The following is a 19796-nucleotide window of genomic DNA, read 5'->3' as shown; positions in this document are numbered from 1 at the left end:
TAATTAAAAAAAACCTTCACTTAATGTGACTAACTTTTATAGTTAGCCCTTATAATGAAAACTAAAGCTTAATTTAAATCTTATTGGATTCAAATAGCACAATTATAACTAAATCAATAGGCTTAAACTATTAAAGAGATAACCCAATCCCTTAGGGTTTATTTTTTTTCCTAAAACTTCCTTTTTCATCTAATTGCTCACTCAAAATATTAGAGCACTATATAAAAACTCAAAACAACCTCCCTAAGATCTAAGGGAACTAAAGCTCACAAAAATAAAGACTTTAGGATCAAAATCCAAAATTCACCTCTTCTAAAAACTCAAGAAAACCAAGAGGGAAGGAAGAAGAATGAGATAGGGAGTTTACTTATCATATAACCAAGCTTACAATGGCCGCAAAGCCTCTCGAATCTCCTCTGTTTCTTCTCTCTTTTCCTCCTCTTCTCTCTTGGTCTGTCGTGATCTCTTTTCTTTCTTGTTCTTGGATTTCGTTTCTTTCTTCTTTCTTCATTGTTTATATGTTCTTTTCCTCTTCAAAAATTGATTTAAACACATTGGAAACAATTACAAGGAAGGGCCCAACATTTCTTATTGTAACACAAAGCCCTAGGCAACTTTGGTAATTTTTCCCATAATTAAAAATAAAATAAAATCAAACCAAACCTTTGCTTAGTAAAATTCAAACTCTATACCTCTATCAAATTATTCTTAATTTTAATTTAATTATAGATATTTTATTTTAAATTAAATTGAGGTCTTAAAATTTTTAGGATGTTACACTATTGAGCACAAAAAGAAGGTGAGTAGCTGATAAAGGAAGTAAAGGAAACAAGCCATCTAATTCACGCATATAGTCATGCCAGCAACAAAGAAGCATAGCCTCATCAATCTGGAACAGAGGAGGAGAAAAGAAATAAAAGCCATGAGTTTGATGGACCAATGATAGACAGAGCTGCAGCAAACACACCGGTGATATTCACAGGCAAAAAAGGCAAAGGTGAAGGTGTAGCAAAATCAAAACCCCTCTTCTCTCTATCAATCTCCAAAAAAATCAAAGAAGGGAAGAGTTTAAAAAATATGATGGGGATAACGTAGTTTAATAATTTCTAAAAGCAAGAAAACAAAATAAAATCCCCTTTTTGTCTCAGCCAAATTCGAACCTCAAACCTATTGGGAGAATTTTGCACACTTGCTACTACAACAACTTTCCTTCTTGTCATAATAATTCCAATGACTAATATAATTACTATTAAAACACAGACTTATATATTTAATTTAACTTAAAATTCTTGGGTTATTAGAAGAATAATCAAAGCAATTGTGATTGCCATTCTTAAGTGTGCAATGCCTAGTATTATAAATATGAGCCCTTTCTGATTTATAAGGTTGTTTTTATACTATTTTCTGATATCTAATTTTAAGCATTAAAAGAGCCGATGGCACCACTTGCAAATGGCAATAAATATGCTTCTTTTGCGTATAAATTTGTAATGGGTGATATGCTTACTATCCTTGTTTAAGACCATACAATCAACATAAGCTTCAATTTTAGACTACCATTTTTCTAGGTTATGACAATTCTTACAAGGGATGCAAGTGCTTGAGTTCTACTCGTAAAATATATATGTCAAGGCACGTGGAATTTAATGAGTTTGATTTTCCTTTTGTGTCAGGATTCATAAACAAGAAGAGTGTTCCTGTTGAAGAAATTCATCCTAGAATTTTCTTCATGCCAGCTCATAGTTCTTTGCCCTAAAAGTGTCCTAATAAAGATATGCCTCTAGCTAGTGTCTCCAAGATATCATCAACTCTTCCACTTACTGTACCTAATAGATGTAGACTGGGTAGTTTACCCTCATGATAGGTGATCCTGTAGGGGTTATTATGTGTATTTTGGCAACAGTCTTGTTTCATGGTCAGTGAAGTAGTAGAATGTGGCCACTCATCAAGTGCCGAGTCTGAATATCATGCTTTGGCTAATTTAACTGCTAAACCTGCTTGGATTTAGTCTTTCATCAATCAAATTGGTCTTTATATGAAAGAACCTCCAATTGCATGGTGCGACAATCTTAGCGTAGTAGCTCTTGCTTTTAATCCTATGTTCCATGCTTGGTCAAAGCACATAGAACTTGATGTTTACTATTTGAGAGATCAAGTCCTTTCTCGCCAACTATCTGCTTGATATGTTCCCTCTTCAGATTAGATTGCTGATTTATTCACTAAAGCACTAAGTCATTATAAGTTTTGGGCCTTCAGAGACAAACTCAAATTGATCAAGAAGCCCAATCCTACTTTAAGGGGGAATGCTCGGTCTAACAACAGTCATAAGCCTAGCAATAAGACTAAGCAACAAGTAGCCCAATTGGTTAAAAGAGTCCAAAATATTAAAACCTAGTCTTATACTCCCTTTAGTCCTATTTATAGGGCCGAGAGAGAAGAATTTTTTTAGTCCTATTTATAAGTCACGTCATTAAATTTTCATCAAAAATTTTCTCTTTTACCCTTCATTGAATATTGAGGAGAGAGAGAGAATATATTATTGAAGTATGTATATTTAATGGGGGCAAAATTGAGAACTTATTAATTTTAAGACATAGTTAATGAATTTTAAGGTTTTTCTTGATGCTGGTAAAACATGTTGGAAGTGACTTATAAATATAACCAAAGGAGTATGTTTTTTTACTTATTTCAAGTATTCTATATTCTTTTGTACAAATGGCAACTCACTGCTCATTCTAGGGTTACGTGCCTGCCCTTATAAGGAAATGAATATGCTCTAGGCGAGTGTGCCATTACTCAATATCTTCCTCTTTTGTTCATTTCTTAACTGGCATAAACACTCTCACTAACCACTTATCACAATACGTATTCCATGTAATCTTAAGGTTAGAAGTCTTCTTCAAGTGAAAACTATATATAATCAACTTCCCTTTTTCAAGTAGTCCCAGTGGGTAAATGCATTAATTAATTCCCTTTTAACCTTTTCAGCTCTTAAAAGCAGTTCATCTTTTTGAGTTATGATCTGCAATGAAATTTATTTATAAACAAATCCATATTCATCATTTTTGTATCTTAATTATGTCTTCCACCAAGTTTAAAATTTGAGCTTCAACAAGTCACTACAAATGAATTTTCCCTCTTTAATATTTCTCCAATTACTAAAATATATACCCCCTTCATTTCTTCAATCTGTGCCTTTTTGTCTTTCCACACACAAACTCTTCCTCCATTCTCATTCAGACTTGACGGACTTGGGAGGATAAGTAATTTTTTAAGCCTAAAGGAGGTACAAAAGATGAAAATACCTCAAGAAAAATAAATTGAGTCATAGTCATCAGAAGTTCTCTGCTAAAACTTAATCAACAACACACTAACAATTTATTCCTAATGCGATAATCACTTTGTTTTTGCCTCTGTCATGTACTTAAAGTGTTGGCCATCATAATTAACACATTAACTTAGCATTTTGGAAGAAAAGTTTCATATTTTTGGCTGTCACTCTACTTAACATATTAGCCAACTTAATGAGTTAAAAATGTCCCTGCTAGTCATAAACGACTAGTTTTTGTCTCTAACAGCTATATTACTCAATATATTATAAATATAACACTTCAAACTCATTTAACAAGTTTGAATAGTTTGAAAAAGATGAATTGTGTGAGCTTAAACATCTCCCTACTATTTAGGAATTAAAATCATTATTCTTGAGCCAAAATCTATATATCATACATATTTCAATGATAGAAATTGTTGTCCTCATCTTACTCTCAAAGAGAGTTCTATTAAGTGAAATTCTTTTTCATACACACATTATAAAAATAAGGGTGAGGTATTTCTTGGAGAGTCATTCAAAAGTGAGGTATCTATTGAGATAAGAAATTTTTATAAAGAGAAAGTTGCAGTGGCTTATAAGCACTCAGCTCAAACTTATGGATTATAGTGAAGAAATATTAAGCAGTCTGCTTGGAGACTTAACATAGGCACAGGATTGGAGCTGAATTAAGATAAATTCTTAATTTGCACCTTCTCTATCATTTAACTCTTTACATCTCCAACAACTCCAGCTTATGCTTTGTTTTTGTGTTAAAACTTGATGTATCAAGAAAAGCTCTTATTCCAAACTTCTAAATACCTCAAAATTGATGTTAGACATTCTTGCATACATTGAGTTTGTGAAATTTAACTTAAGCATTCTTGCTAAAAACAGTTTAGCACCTGAAATTTTCTCAAACATACTCACACTATTCTTTTTGGAACAGTTTCAAAAAAAAAAAACGCCGAAAAGTTTAAAAACACTCAACACCCTCTGGGATATGTATTGCCATTTCTAACAAACCATCCTTTAAGTAGATGGGTCCTCTCTATCATATACCTCCACTAAGATGCTCCATGAAGTACGAGAATTACAAATATAATTACCCCCTTTGGGCAGGTGATTATAAATTCCACTAATTCCATCAACACGGAAAGTAAATGGTTCATAGAATAATATTCCCAGACTTGAATAACAGGGTGAAATTTCCTTATTTCCTATTAACAAAGGGAACTAATCGGTTTTAGTAGATTTTGATGAAGGCACCACTATAGTAATAAACATTCGCAACAGTGTACCAAAAAAATTCTTTAGACTAGAAAATTAAATTTAATCCATTAAATATATATATTTCCTAACAATAGGAGAATTGGACAGTTTACAATGCTTTTGATAAATGAACAACATTAACCAGGAAATTAAATTAAATTTAATTGGTGAATAATATATTGCATCGAATCTACCCCAAAAGGATCAAATCATGAATCTTGGTTGCAATCAAATTGTGAACAATACACAAATCATGAATTAAATAATGATTTCATACACTTTTACCTCCTCAACATGTCAAGGTCTTATAACTAGTATAACTTATACACAAGTTAATTACTTTCATGTCTAATGGGCAATAATGCTTGTTAAATGGAAAGAAAAATAAGCAAGGTAAATATCCTTTAGCAAAAGTGTGGTAATAACAGAAATTGTTTATACTGTTTTTCTTTTTCGCAAACAAAAGAGGCCTTGGGAGGACGTCACTATGATGGCGCCACGAACCTGAAACAGGGGAGATGACGCTAGCGACCATGGAGTAACGGCCTTCATTTGATGACGCGTCTGCATCAGCTTGGAGGGAGCATTTTCGATGAGAAACATCATCATTTTTCAGGTGACTGAACAACCAAACACAGCAACAAGAAACAGGAGACATGATGCTATGCTACTGAGTGATGGACACTGTGAATCAGAACCTCCAGCAGAGACTTCCGGTGATCTAACGATGCCAGTTCCCAATGATGCACTAGCAGAAACCCCGTCCGACGTAACCGACAACGGCGACTCAGTCAGCAACGGTGACAACAAAGATCACAGCCTGAATCACGGTGAGCGAGGATTTTGCAGCGGCAATAACTCACGGTGACCATTCAAACTTGTTTCCGGCGAACTCAGATGACGGTGAGGTCAGTAACAAGGAGGAGAACAACAGACATCAATTGGGGGAAAAAAAGATTCATATGCCTAAACTAATTTGAGAGATTATAGCAATACTTAAAAGGCATAAAATTCTTTGCAAAGGATAATGGAATCAGTCAACAATTCTCAAATTCAATAATAAAAGAAAAAGGAGAACTGATGGAATATATGAGCATTGAGCATGCCAAAAGTAAAAGCAATTATATTTAATTAATCACATAGATACTTTAAAATTAATATTCACAACCAAAGCTCTGATGCCATTTATTATTTCATAAGTAATTAGTAAAAAAACTTATTTATACGAATTACTCTCTAAATAATAAATTGATAGCATTTTTCAAAATACTTTATCTACAAAGTTGTGATAGATGAAATATACAAATTAATTTCATCACAATACAGTTTCAAATGTGAGGCTTCCATGATAAACTTTTATGCTTATATATGTAAAACACAACATACACTTGGCGTTTAAAGGAAAATATTTGCAATTTGCCTCATTTGATAAAGTGTCTTATATCCAATTGCAAGAAACTTACATAGATATGTCATTCCATTGTATGAGACACCAATAATACAACTTTATAAAAATATATTAGGCAAATAATATGTTTCAAAATTTCATGATAAAAAACATTATAAAGTTCATTTCAACTTCAAAACTTATGCAAATACTTATACTACTTTAGTTTTATCAAAGTAACCCCTCAACTTTGTGATCACATAGTTTTATAGAGAGTATAACTTGATACAAAAATTTTCATTTATAAAATTACTCGCCTCAAACCTTTTTTCTTAATTTTATAATTTTCCAATGTCAATAACCATGTTTGTCAAATGCATATTTATCATCAAGAGGGAATTTCCATCATGTTCATGGCATTTATTTTAAAAAGAAATGAGCAAAAAATTTTATTATCAAAAAACCAAATTCATCTTCCTCTCATTCAGGATTCGGCCAATATAGTTAGATTGAAAATTCATATACACACAATCAGACACACTAAATATGTTTATATATGCACACGGAAGCAAAGCACTGTGCATCAAATTAGATTGAAATTCATAGATGAAGCAAATTAAGAAATTAAAATTACATCCTACACGGGTTCCACAGATATGGAGGATTGGGTGACTAAAGAAAAGCTATTAAACATTACACACATGTACATAATGTTCGAGAGAGCAAACCCATATAATCAATTGAGTCATGTAACTCCATAGCATGCAGATCAAAACTTCTAAAAGGCAAGGGTTTTGCAATTTTTTCGGCACACAATGAAAATGGGCAATGTTATGTGATCATAAAATGAGTTAGCCTATTTAATAATTCTTATTGGACCCAGCCACTACAGGTTTTAATAAGCTTAATGGCCCACACTTTACTCACTAATCAGACTCAATATATCTCGTGTCTAGCCCATCAACTATATGATCACATAACATAATTGGACTTCAATGCTTTAGGAACTACCTGTTAACCTGGTTTAACAAAACCAATAAAAAAAATTAACTTGAGCCCACACATAAGTTTCCAAAATGATTTTGACATTGCACATATTTGGTGGATACTATTCTAGCTTATATGAAAGCTAGATGCGCTGTGACTGAATTCTGGGAGGCTAATGTGCAGGTAGAAGATGTATCATGTTTCACAAGTGGCATGTATGCACCTCCCATTGGTAGACTACACAAAATAAATTGTGGTGGCAGCAATTGTAATATTTGTAGGGATCACTCAGGGATAGTGTTGTCAATTATGGGCTTTAGGGGGTAAAATCAAATCCATTTCTGCTTTGATGACTGAAACCTTGTCACTTGTATATAAAAGCCTTGTCTTATTAATCGTTTATGTATCTTAATTATATTATGTCTTCTACCAAGTCTAAAGTTTGAGCTTCAATATGGCACTACAATGAAATTTTCCCTCTTTAATACTTCTCTAATACTAAAATATAAACCCCTCTTATTAATTCATTTATTTAATATGACCCTTTTTTCTTTCCAGTTTCCACACACAAACTCTGCTTCCCCCATTTTCATTCAAGCTAGACGGACCTGAGAGGATAAGGGGGGAAAAAAGGACATCTCTCGAAACTTCCTAAATTTCCTCTTCTTTTTTTGTCTCAATTTACTCAATAAATATCTCCCTCTATATACTTGAGGGTGGACAATTTTGTGATACGATAGATATGGATTGGATTTAAATTTGGATTGATATAAAAAGAATCAAGGGAAGAGGATGAGGAAGAAAGAGAGAAAGAAATATGACAATCACCTAGCCCAGTGAGAGATTGGGTGCAAATTTGAAGAGATAATATGAAGTTAATTGGATCTAGAACTTTAGATTTAAGATATTGGAAGGAATCAAGTTGATGATGAAATCATAAAAATTTGTAACAGTGGGTGATAAAAGAGGGTGATGTAATGATCCAAAATTTTAAAATAAATAAAATTTTTCATCTAATTAATATTTAATTTATTTATTTTAGTTATTGACAAATGAGAAGTAGTGGCCTGATGAAATTTATATTAATAACTTATTTGAAGGTTCAAAGTTTGAATCTTACTGAAAAAAATTAATTTTATTTTGTTTTAATTTATAAAAAAGTTTTCAAAATACCCAAGTTTTTACTTTTAGGTCATAAAAAGAAAGACATTACAGTACTTTTCTCAAATTAGTTTTTTATTCAGAAATTTGGTCCTTTTATTCGAATATCAGTGGCTGAAACAGAGCATCTTATTCTTTCCTTCTATTCAGCGCCGCCATCGTACTCCTCTGGCTCTTCACCATTGGTCCACTTCTCCAGCTCTTCTCATCATTTTCCTTGCTTCACCGTCGAACTCTTCCTCGCCGTCAGCTGTGTCTTTAATCCTCATCACGTTCTGTCATTAGGGGGCGCTGTCATTGCCGGATTCCTTCCTTGTCTGCCACCCCTGTTTCGTTTCTGATCTTTTCAGTTTCACCCACGGTGTGTAGGGCCTGTATGTATGAGTAAGCTTTAATTTTCTCTCCTTCTCAGCTGACAGTTTAATGTGTATGGTGTAAGTTCAGTCCTTTCTTGTTGTGAGTCTGAGATTTTTGTTTCTTTTCCTGCTAATTCAAGTAACAAAAATCAAAGTTATTCTCCTCTTCTTCGGTGGTATCCGTGAATTGAAGTGTGGCTGAAGTTACAATAAATTTAGTTGAGGTAAGTTCCTAGTCATAGCAGCATGATTTACTCTCTTCTTCCCTCACCGCAGACGCGTCTCTGCTCCTCTTAGTAATGTCATGATATTTTTTGAATTTGAGTTGTAATTTTGGTTGAGGTTTGTGTATGATTTTAGTGGTGATAAGCTAAATGTTGATTTTAGATTAATGTTGAAAGTCGATTACATTGTTTGGTGATTATTTGAGTTCACTTTGGATGTACTTAATATGTTTGTGGAATAATGTTGCCCAAATTGATATAATTTAGTTAGCGAAATATATGTGTAAAGAAGTGGCTTAAATTATTAATTTAAATTTAAGATAATAACAGAGGATAAAGGATTTATATAGGACACTTGTATTGTATTTTATTGAATCCAGAGAAAGCTTAAGAATGATTAATATGATTTATTATGATTTATAGTTAAAAATGGGCCCCCAAGAATATGTGAGAATAGGTTGAGATTTGCAAATGATTTAACTAACTCAAATGAACTAGAAACATAATTTTTTAGAATATTATCTTTAATCTTGTTCGATTAAATTTAAATGCAATTAAGTGCTTGAAAAATTATTTGGTAAATAATTTTAGAATTATGATTTATTTGTTTGTTTGGGCAATTCTATTAGCCCCTTAGGCGTATCCTGGTACACCTAACTAGTAGGATGCATTAGAGGTGCTAGCTTAGCCTTATGTGACTGCCAACACACTTGGAATGGAGAAATGGTTATTCATTAGCATTACAACTATGCTTGTTTTCATAAGCCTCATACATGTGCTTGATTGTGGCTCTACCACACTTGTTACATGGCTTTTAACCCCGCTTGATTGGTTATTTACTATCATGGACTGTATGTCCACACTTGATTGATTATTTCCTTCGTAGAGTGCATGTTTATGCTTGATTGGTTATTTACCCTATAAATGTGTGTCCACGCTTGATTGATTATTTACCTTTATGGACTATTTGTACATGCTTGCTATTCATTTTGATAAAGCCCTCCTAAAAATAAATTAAAATTTATTATTTCTATATTAATTTTCCAAAAGCCTTTTACCTAATTGTATCATTACTAAAATTTTTATATTCTATGATCAATACAAATTTTACAAAATAAACGAAGGTCAATCTAGGTAATGCAATCAATAAAAATTTATGTCTTTATTGAATATTTCAATATTTGCTCAATAGAATAACAAATTCAGGATGGTCTAGAAGAGTTTAGGATCAGAGTTAAAGAACTAAACAATAGGCAACCCCACAATTGGTTGGCTAACCATTTTAAGTGTCCACCCACCCCCTGTGCTCCTTCACTACTCCTTCATTATTTCTCTCGTGTAGCTCTACCTTTAACATTTCAAGCCTCTCTTCTCTCTTGCAACTTTGTGCACCTTTAGCATCCATGCTTCCTCCATTCAATGTTAAGCTCTACTCGATCGATGAACAATGGATAAGGATGTTATGTAATTTTACATAGTGTTTAGGTTTCCATTGTCAAAAAAAAGTTACTAATAAAATTTTTATAACAAATTGTTATTATGTGTAATACAAAAAAGTCATTCAAATCCACCTTGTTTTAATGAAGTAGATAATGATTAAGGTTTGTTCGATTGATCATATATGAGATTCTTGTGATTTTTATATTGTAAAACTTACTAGTATTCATTAAATTTAATAATTGTTCAAAATGACTATTACCAAAATTTATGTGGTTAAAAGTAATTCTTTTTATTACAATACTTATTTAGATAGTTTTAAAAATTGTACATAAAATTTTTTTAAGGAAAGAAGGGGAAACATTTAAGCATTTTAGGAGAAGATAAAAATTAATATAACTTATTTATTAATCTTTGAGAAATATGAAGAAGATAGAAGTAAAAGATATTTAACATAAAACTAAAATAATACATATTTATAATTAAATTATATACTTAATTATTGTCATTTAAAATAAAAAGTAAAATTCACAAATTATTTAAAATTTTTGTAAGAAAATATTTTTTGTTTCATTTTTAGTTCATTTTCCTAGCAAAATAATATTTGTTGGTAAAAAAAGTAATATTTTATTAAAAAAATATAATATAAATAGTCATATAAGTAATTTTTTATTATATTAATAATTGAAAATATAATATAATATATGTATATATTTCTTTGCATTTTTTGTGCACTTCTAGTGCAATTTCTATCAATTTTGTGCAGTCTCTATGCAATCTTTATTAATTTTTTTTTTGTATAAATTCAATTATGTGGAAAAAAATTATTTCTCTTATCATGCAGAAGCTTGTTGAGGGCATTCCTTGGTTTGGTCCATAGCCTTTACCCATCATTCGTAAACTTCATAACCTATCTTATTTGCTTTAGAAATATTTCGAGTCATGTTTGTTCATATTAAGATAAAAGGAGAGATTGAAAACACAAGCATTATACCCCAAAGAATTTGGTTTTTAAAGGAAATGGAGAGAGATAGGACTATAAAGATAATCAATCCAACCGATATCACTATGGTCACCAATTTTATTATTGCCATACAAAAAGGAGCGAGGAGGACATTTTTTCTAGATTAAGGAAGCGCAAAGAACTCAAAAGCAAGGTTTTCGAGTTAAGAGATAGGTTGGGGTGGGATGTTATGATTAATGACTTTAAAGCTGCTAACATCTCGGCAAGCAACGAAATGGGATTAGTTGCTTGAGGCTTTATTAGGTCAATTTCAATATTATCATTTAGCATTTTTAGTGGCTTGCATTGGTTTGGATAGATAAACTTATTGAGTTGAAGCTTTGAAAAACATCCATGTTACAAAGTATTATATAGCACTCCTATGTTTAGAGACTCTGAGGGAAGGTAGATTATATAGGTTTCAGGAAAAAAAAGTTATGAAGCATGGTGGAAGCTGAGACTTTAGTGTTTGAAATGCATCAACAACACCTTTTATAGAGAAAGAATAGCTTGCCCCTCCTCTCTAAGAGTTCAAGCAATTTACCATCCTCTCCTTATTGGTCTCTCACTTGCATGTTTAATCAAAAATAAAAAGACATGAAGCTGTGAAGCTGATGTTTGCTCCATCTTTGGTTATATATGTTCAACATACACCTTCATAGATAGTAGTTGTTTAGTTAAATAAAAAGAAATTAGCCTTTAGTTTCTTTAGCTTACCTTTATTTTTTTTATGAGGAATGCATGAAGACCATTTCGTACTAGCAATATATCTCTATAGTTCCACGTTACCCTAAAAAAATCTCTATAAGTAGAAAGTAGTGTTGTTTGATCTTCATATAGATTAGTTTTTTTATAGCATGCTTTCCAGGGTGCTAATGCACTGCCACACCCGCAGTAAGTACTAATGGCGTGATTGGCAGGAATATGAGATAAACTCTATTCCTTAAACCTTAATTATCCAAATATTAAGCTATAATAGTAATAGATAAATTATACTGACCAATAAAAACTATAATATATATTTATATATAATTATAAAGTTTATAAAATCTTAAACATTTTGCAAAAATTTCAGCAGAGTCTCCCTTGTAATTAGGGCATCTCAAAATTTTTATAGTCATAAACCTATCAACCAATCCAAAAAAAAAAGCTTAGCTCCACATTGCAGATTACATGGTAATAAATAGGAGTAGAACCTAACTAGGGTATATGTGGAGCACTAACTGCCATATATATTATAATGAATATTTACATTAAAATATATGATTAAAGCATGCTTCCACTTTCAAAAAGCAATAAAGCTCATCAATGATTAGCAAAGTGCAGTGTCAACTACATTATCTAAAAACCAAAGAAAATTTCTGGTGAGTAGCATCCTAATAAAATTATAGATAAAATATATAAAAGTACTAATTAATTAATAAAATTTAGTTTAAAACAAATCAATGGAACATTAAAACACATGTTTTAACAAACAATAAAAGACATAGTTGCTCAACAATATAACTGTGAAATAAACTAATAATCTTGAAATTTTATAGGTTATCAAGAATCGTACAACTTATAAAAATATATAAAAAGAATTCAAATCATGATATAATCAAGAAGAAAAATGTTTGTAAATAACTAATATAAAAATAAATTTTTAAACCCAAACTAGCGAGAAAATTACTATATAAAATCATTTACGATCAAACAATAATTTGTTTAACTAAATGAATTTAAAAATAATAAGTTTTCAAAAAATTCACCTTTTAGCAGGATTTTATCAGAACAAATAACAAGCATGGATATAAAATCCACAAGGGTAAGTAACCAACAAGTAGGGACACATAATAATGAGGGTAAGTAACAACAAGTGTGGTTTAAAGCCATGAAACAAGCACTGTAACAGCCACGAATAAGCGCAAGCATGAAGCCTATAAAAACAAACTTAGTACAATGTTCATGAATAATCATCCCTCCATTTCAAGTGCATTGGCCCGTCGCAAGGGGCTAACACCTCTAAGACACCTTACTAGCTAGGTATACTATGGCATGTCAAGGGCTAATTATCATCTAATATTTTAAACTTAGTCCTCATAATTAAAATCAAGCATGCATAGAGTTGAAAAGGAACAATATCAAAATTACACTTTTAAAATATATGATTCGGTTGTCATTTTTCATTCCCATACTCATTTTTATTTCCTCTATGCACAAGTTGTTGTATTAAAGGTTTGCATATTAATATAGAGTTAAACAATTAAGTTTTTTTTAAGTAACATCGTTTGTCGTATATCAACTTTAACAACTACTTATCAATAACATAAATCATCAGTAAAATCAAGATATCATCATTAATCAAATAATTATTATAAAAAAAATAGAATGACAAGAATGTTTATATAAATTATAAAGGAATAATATAAAAATTTAAGTAAGGAATTTTATAAACACTAATTATAAATTCATTCAAGACGCTACCCACTCACCTTACACATTTCTAAGTATCTTTACAGTTTGCTCCTTTTTGAGCTTCTCACTTATATTTTGATAGTGCCACTAATTACCTAAACAAAAAAATTAACAAGCTAATAATACTAAACTTTCCATGCTGCAACTCCATCTATGTATGCTTTATCTAAATATCTGTAAGATTTTCCAAAACTTTATTTGTTCTTCATTCAACTGTCTTGAACCATGATTTCTTCTAAATTTTGTTAAATCTGATAATAATAACTCCAATAATTCATTAGCTATGTGTAACATCCTAAAAAATTTTAAGACTCCGATTTATTTTAAAAAAATAAAATAAAATATCTATAATTAAATTAAAATTTAAAATAATTTGATAGAGGTTTAGAGTTTGAATTTTTTTCAGCAAAAGTTTGGTTTTATTTGATTTTTTAACTATGGAAAAAATTACCAAAGTTATTGGGCCCTTTATTGTAATTTCCCCAAAGTCTAATACCAGCAATTTAAGAGCCAGAATGAGTGTAGGAACGAAATTAAACAAAGAAAGAAAACGAACGCATGAGAGAGAGAGAGGAAGAAGAAGAGGAGAAAGAGACGGAGTTAGGCTCGAATCTAGGAGGCTTTGCGTGGTCGTTGCAAGCTCGGCTAGCGATAGGTAAACTCCCACTGCAATCCTTTCCTCCCTCTTTATTTTCTTTAATTTTTGGAAGAGAGAATTCTAAATTTGATCCAAATGCTTTATTCTTGTAAGCTTTTGTTTCTTTGGATCCTAGGGAGGATGTTTTGAGTTTCTATATAGTGATATAATATTTTGAGTGGATAATTGGATGAAAAGAAGTGTTTTGGGCACAAATTAAACCCTGAGAGATTGGGTTTTGCTCCTCAATAGTTTTAAGCCTATTGATTTAGTTATAATTTCACTATTGAGCCCAATAAGATTTAAATTAAGGTTTGATTTCATTATAAGGGCTAATGGTGAAAGTTGGTGACACTAAGTGAAGGTTTTTAATTGATTAAAAATTATATGAATTGGAAATTTAGCCTAGTGATGGCTAATAAAGGGTTTTTGTGGTTAAGTGGTATTATGAGAATAGTTGGTTTAATGCATGGACCATTGGGATGGATTGTGGCTCATAGATCCAAGTTGTGTGGTATGAGTTTAGTCTTCATTAATGCTATTTTTCATGATAAGTGATATGGATCACTTATATGTGTAGGGAATTGTTGGTGGAACTTATTGAGAAGTTAAGGAATAAGCTAAGTCTTATTTTGTACAAGAGGAACCCTTTTGCTACCAAAGGGTTGAGGTGGGGGTAACAAGGGAATTTTATATTTTCTTATTACTTTGTTTAGCTATTTTGAGTAGATAATATTATCTAGCATGCATTACATGTTTTAAACAATTGAATGCAAATAAAATGTGTTTTAGAAGGGTATATGGGGGGTATGCTTTAATAATAATGCAACTATGTTACTATCTATTTAATAATGATGTTACTTATGGAAATAAGATTATTAGCATGCATTATCATCATAAAAAAAAATGAAAAATAAAGTAGTTGTACTCTAGGTTTGGTACCTTAGATAGGCTAAGAAATCGCTTAAGGGATGAATTATGAGTGTTATTACTACCTTGAGGGTTGAAGTGGTCAATACTCGGGAAAGGTAGACACGAATAAAAGACATAATGTCGGTGGAAGTTCACCAATGAGAAGGTGTGAACTTTTGAATTCTGTGGCATACTGCCAGTACTCAGTGTTGCTTTACGTATTGGGGCTCAGTGCACTAAAGTGGTTAGTGTATTGAGTATTCGACACCTCTCAGTGGGAGAGGGAATCCGACATGTAAAGTGTGAGGTTGAGTGCCTAGGTCAAGGTAGCCCTCATATGGAGAGTAAGTCGGGCTAGCTTTGGGAGAGAGTTAGCTTTGACTGCTCAGGATTCACGTCGAAGGGGTATATAGGCGGTTCAGTAGATTAGATCATGCCTTAGATTTATGTTTTGTGCCTATGGAAATACAAGTAGGTATTAGGTTTATTGCGAGTTTAAAAAGTGCCAAGGGCATTATATTGGTCATGAAAGGCCATATCCGGCCTACGTCATGCATTCATGCATTTTAAAATGGCTAAATTATATACTATGTTGAATTTATTATTCGTTTATTCGATTTATGACTTACTTTGTAATAATCAATGTAGATTTCTTGTTACTGAGACTGTAGGTTGTCTCACCCTTTCTTTTCAATATTTTAGGTCCGGCAAAGGAATTAGTGGAGAATGGGGAAAGGAGCAGAGCTAGGGGTTATTTGTGAATTGTAAAGAACTACAACCCCTTTCTTTTGAGAAAATCTATTGTAATGTATTTAGATTAGGGTGCCAGTAGGATATGATTATGTATATGTGCATGAGTATGTGTGGATTGTATGGCTTGTATATGAATTTTTGTTTGCTTGTAGACTTGTGGCTAGAAAACTTGGTTATAGTGTGTGGTTTTGATGGATTTATTTAGTAGACCAAGTTTTCACTATAAAAAAATATTTATTTTTATATATATGTGATTCCATAAGTAAATGCAAAGTGGTTGTATTGCAAATGGTGTGCTATGGGCAAACATATACCTTGGATAGAGAGAGTGGGTGCGTGGGCCCCACAGAGATTTTTGAGCCAAGTAAAAATGTTTAGCATGTGTATTCATATGTATATATGGTATTTGGAATAGTTTTTGGCCACTCTTGTGTGATTTGTACATTTTGGGAGTTTAGGATCCATTTTGGAAAATGACCACCCGGGTGGTCAAATGTTGGTATAAATGGTTTTTCTATCATTTAAATATTCTATCAGGTGTTTTTTAGTCCTATTTGACATGTCTAAAGTGTTCCCATAAGTTTGTGATCATTAGGATGAGATTTGGATAATTTTGAAAATAATTTTTACCAAAAGAACTGCACTTTTGCATCCGGGTGTCCAAATCTTAATCTGACCATTGGATTTCTCTAAAATTGGGTCACAAGTAAAATATTTTATAAGGTTTGTGTGAGCTTTGGAATCATATCGATCGGATATGGACGGAGGAAAGAGAAAACAGCGCACTCCAGAATACTCCAGAATTTAGTCCGGAGGATCTGTCATGACAGCAAAATTGATAATGTTACAACATGTACAAAATTCAACCCGTCCATTGGATCTTTTTAAATTTGGTATCCTAATAAATATATTTAAAAGTGACATGTGGGCTTTGAATCGCTCCGATCGGAGTTCAGATGATAAAATGGGCACCCCGAATAGCAAAAATTGACCAATCTTTTAACATGTTTAATTTTTAATCCAACCGTTGGATCTTTTTAAAATTTGGTACACTTATAGTATCCTTTGAATGTGACATGTAAGCTTTTAAAATCACTTTAATTGGTGGTCGGATGGTGGAACAGCGCCTCCCGAAAGTTGACCCAGGAAGGTTATCTAATGCTGTCATGACAGCATCTTTTTATTCCACTTTTGCCTAGCTTGCTTCTGTGCATTATAGGTAGAACCTATAATTTTTTTAAGGTTTAAATGATTTATTTCTTAAGTTGGTTAGAGGATCAACTCTTTAACCACACTTAGTTTATTTGAATTATGTGATTTTTGGATAACATTTGGGGCAAGTGTTACACTATGCAATTCTCAATTAGTTTGGTAGAATATATATAAAAGCACTACTCGAAAAATAGAATTTAGTGAGGGACAAATCTCTCACTAAATGTCATTTTTCGTAGCTAAAGTATATTTTAGCTACAAATTTTATCCCTCGCTAAATTCGTAGCTAAAAAAAGGCTCGCTAAATTTAGTGAAAAATGTATTTTCCTTGCTAATTAGTGAGAGATTTAGCGAGGGATTCAATCCTCACTAAAATTAGCTAGGGACTAAATTTCTTGCTATCCCTCCTTAATAATATTCAAATCCCTAATACTATTCAAAATTTGATAACTTTAGTGAGGAATTAGTCCCTCACTAATTCCTCACTAAATATGCTTATATTAAAAATAACTATACCACATCACCTACCATGTATGATGTCAACTTGTAATATGTTATCAACAACCTCATACTTTGTCAACCACCATATCACCTACCAACTCGCACCCTATCACCCCACCACATGGTGCGGCAACTCATAACACGTTATTGTTTACCTTGCGCTATGTTACTTGCTCCTAACCATATCATATATTCATTATGTTTTATGCCAAAGTCAAGGTTGAACCCTTGACCTCATACCTTCCAAGCTTTAATGCTCTCCTTCTTTGTCAGTGAATAGAAAGACACTTGCAATTATTATTTGAGAAATTAAATATGTATATATATTATTAACTACATAAAGTATCAAATAATATATTATAAAAATACACACATTACATATTAAATTTTATTTTTAATTATTAATAATGTTAAAATAGTTATAGTTTTATTAAATTATTCTTTATATTATAATTTTTAATAAAATATTATTTTGTTAATGAAAATCAACTTAAAATAAATAAAATATTAAATAATTTTATTATGAATATTTTAGTTAATTTTTAAATTATTATTATTTTTTAAATGAAAATATTAAATGTATAATTAAAAGTTATTATCAAAAGTTAATTTTTTTTGTAGTAATTAGCTAGGGATAGAATCTCTCGCTAAATCCCTCGGATTAATAATCCCTCACTAATTTCCTCGCTAATTTTAAATCAAGCTACGAAATAATATCTCTCGCTAATTTTCTCCCTAATTTGGTATTTTAGAGAGGAATAGATGATCCCTTGCTAAATTTCCTTGCTAATTTGCATTTTTCTAGTAGTGAAGATCTTGATTCTGAAGACAAAGTATTCACTCCATTGTTCTATAGTTCTTTTATCATGCATTACATCGAACAACTAATGTGCATCCCAAAGTTAAATCACAAGACAACACAAGAATTTATAAAATTATCAAATGTAAATTCTCAAGAATCCAATTAATCTCTCAATAACATAGATAAATTCCTTTACAATATTTAATTTAAATTCACAAATGAGTAACACACAATCCAATCCATGCTTCTTGAAGGACCTAAGAAAGTCATAGAAAAAGGGAAAGACTTATATACTTACCCTTATACACTTAATATACTTTCATCCAATCAAATCAAGACATGTGAATTTTAATATGTTAATAATATTAATAACAAGAATTTATTACAGAATAAATAATCTATAATAGATACCCATGTCTTAATTAATGGGAAACAATCACATGAAGTATATAAGGCTAGATATATAAGTTTTTCACATAGAAAAATACTTATTTAATTATCTCCTCCAACAATACATTCATTAGCACAAACCTCTTAAATTATTTGTGGTCAAACTTCAACTACTCACTAGATACATTTCCACTCTCAATGAATGACAAACTTTGAAAGAGAATAGTTTAACATTCACTTTCTCCATGTACAAGGCAACATTGAACTTCATCTTTAACATATCATCATAACTAACCATTGGCCTCAACATTAACCTAAAATCTACCATTCTTTCTATTTAAACATGTGTGAAGTTCAATTTAGTAACCCAAACTTTCCTCCACAATGGATATATATTCAAGCAATATTTACACCTTTGTAAGTTTTCAACATAGAGATTGCAAAACCTAAATCCAAGTTTTAATTATTAATAAAATTAATATAATTGATTAGTCTACTTCAACTTACTTCCTCTTTCACACATTTTAGCAAACACCTCATGGGCAACCCCATTCACACTATAATTACAAAGGTCCTTCCTCTGCAAATCTCTTACCAAATATCCATTTCAATACTTACATTTTTCCAAGCTTCCCAAACCTCACTCCTCATACAATCAAAATCAAACTCTGACACAGAACATCACTTGAAACTAATTTCTATTTTATAATAATCGAATGCTTAAGGCAAAATTACTTACCTTAATGGTTTCCTAATCTTCAATTTATGCTTTCTCGGATTCCACCATCATCTATGCCTCACGCACAGCAGCTCCAATCTGCAACTACAGAAACAGGGAGAAGAAGAAATTGCAGATAGGACATGGAGGAGGAGGAAGGATGCTCGACGCAACCCAACTCATGGCAAGTATAGAGAAGGAAGAGAGCTAACAGTCAGAATCCATGAACACCACGCTAGCACTGATAAAAGAAAGAGGCAGAGGAACGTGAAGCAAC

At 31.6% G+C, this 19796-nt stretch overlaps 1 long non-coding RNA gene across 1 annotated transcript; it reads left to right on the top strand.

The window, feature by feature from the left end:
• The first annotated feature begins 8257 nt into the window (after positions 1-8257).
• On the top strand, positions 8258-16104 carry LOC129290332 (uncharacterized). The gene is made up of 3 exons (XR_008588322.1): positions 8258-8697; positions 14812-14901; positions 15846-16104. It is a non-coding gene; the product is annotated as an uncharacterized LOC129290332 (long non-coding RNA).
• The last annotated feature ends 3692 nt before the right edge of the window (positions 16105-19796 follow it).

The sequence above is a fragment of the Prosopis cineraria genome, unplaced genomic scaffold, assembly GCF_029017545.1.
Source record: "Prosopis cineraria cultivar Desert tree isolate PC_DT_omini unplaced genomic scaffold, ASM2901754v1 PC13, whole genome shotgun sequence".
NCBI classification, from domain to species: Eukaryota; Viridiplantae; Streptophyta; class Magnoliopsida; order Fabales; family Fabaceae; genus Prosopis; species Prosopis cineraria.
Note: the sequence above shows the minus strand (reverse complement) of the source record. Positions and strands in the feature narration are given on the sequence as shown.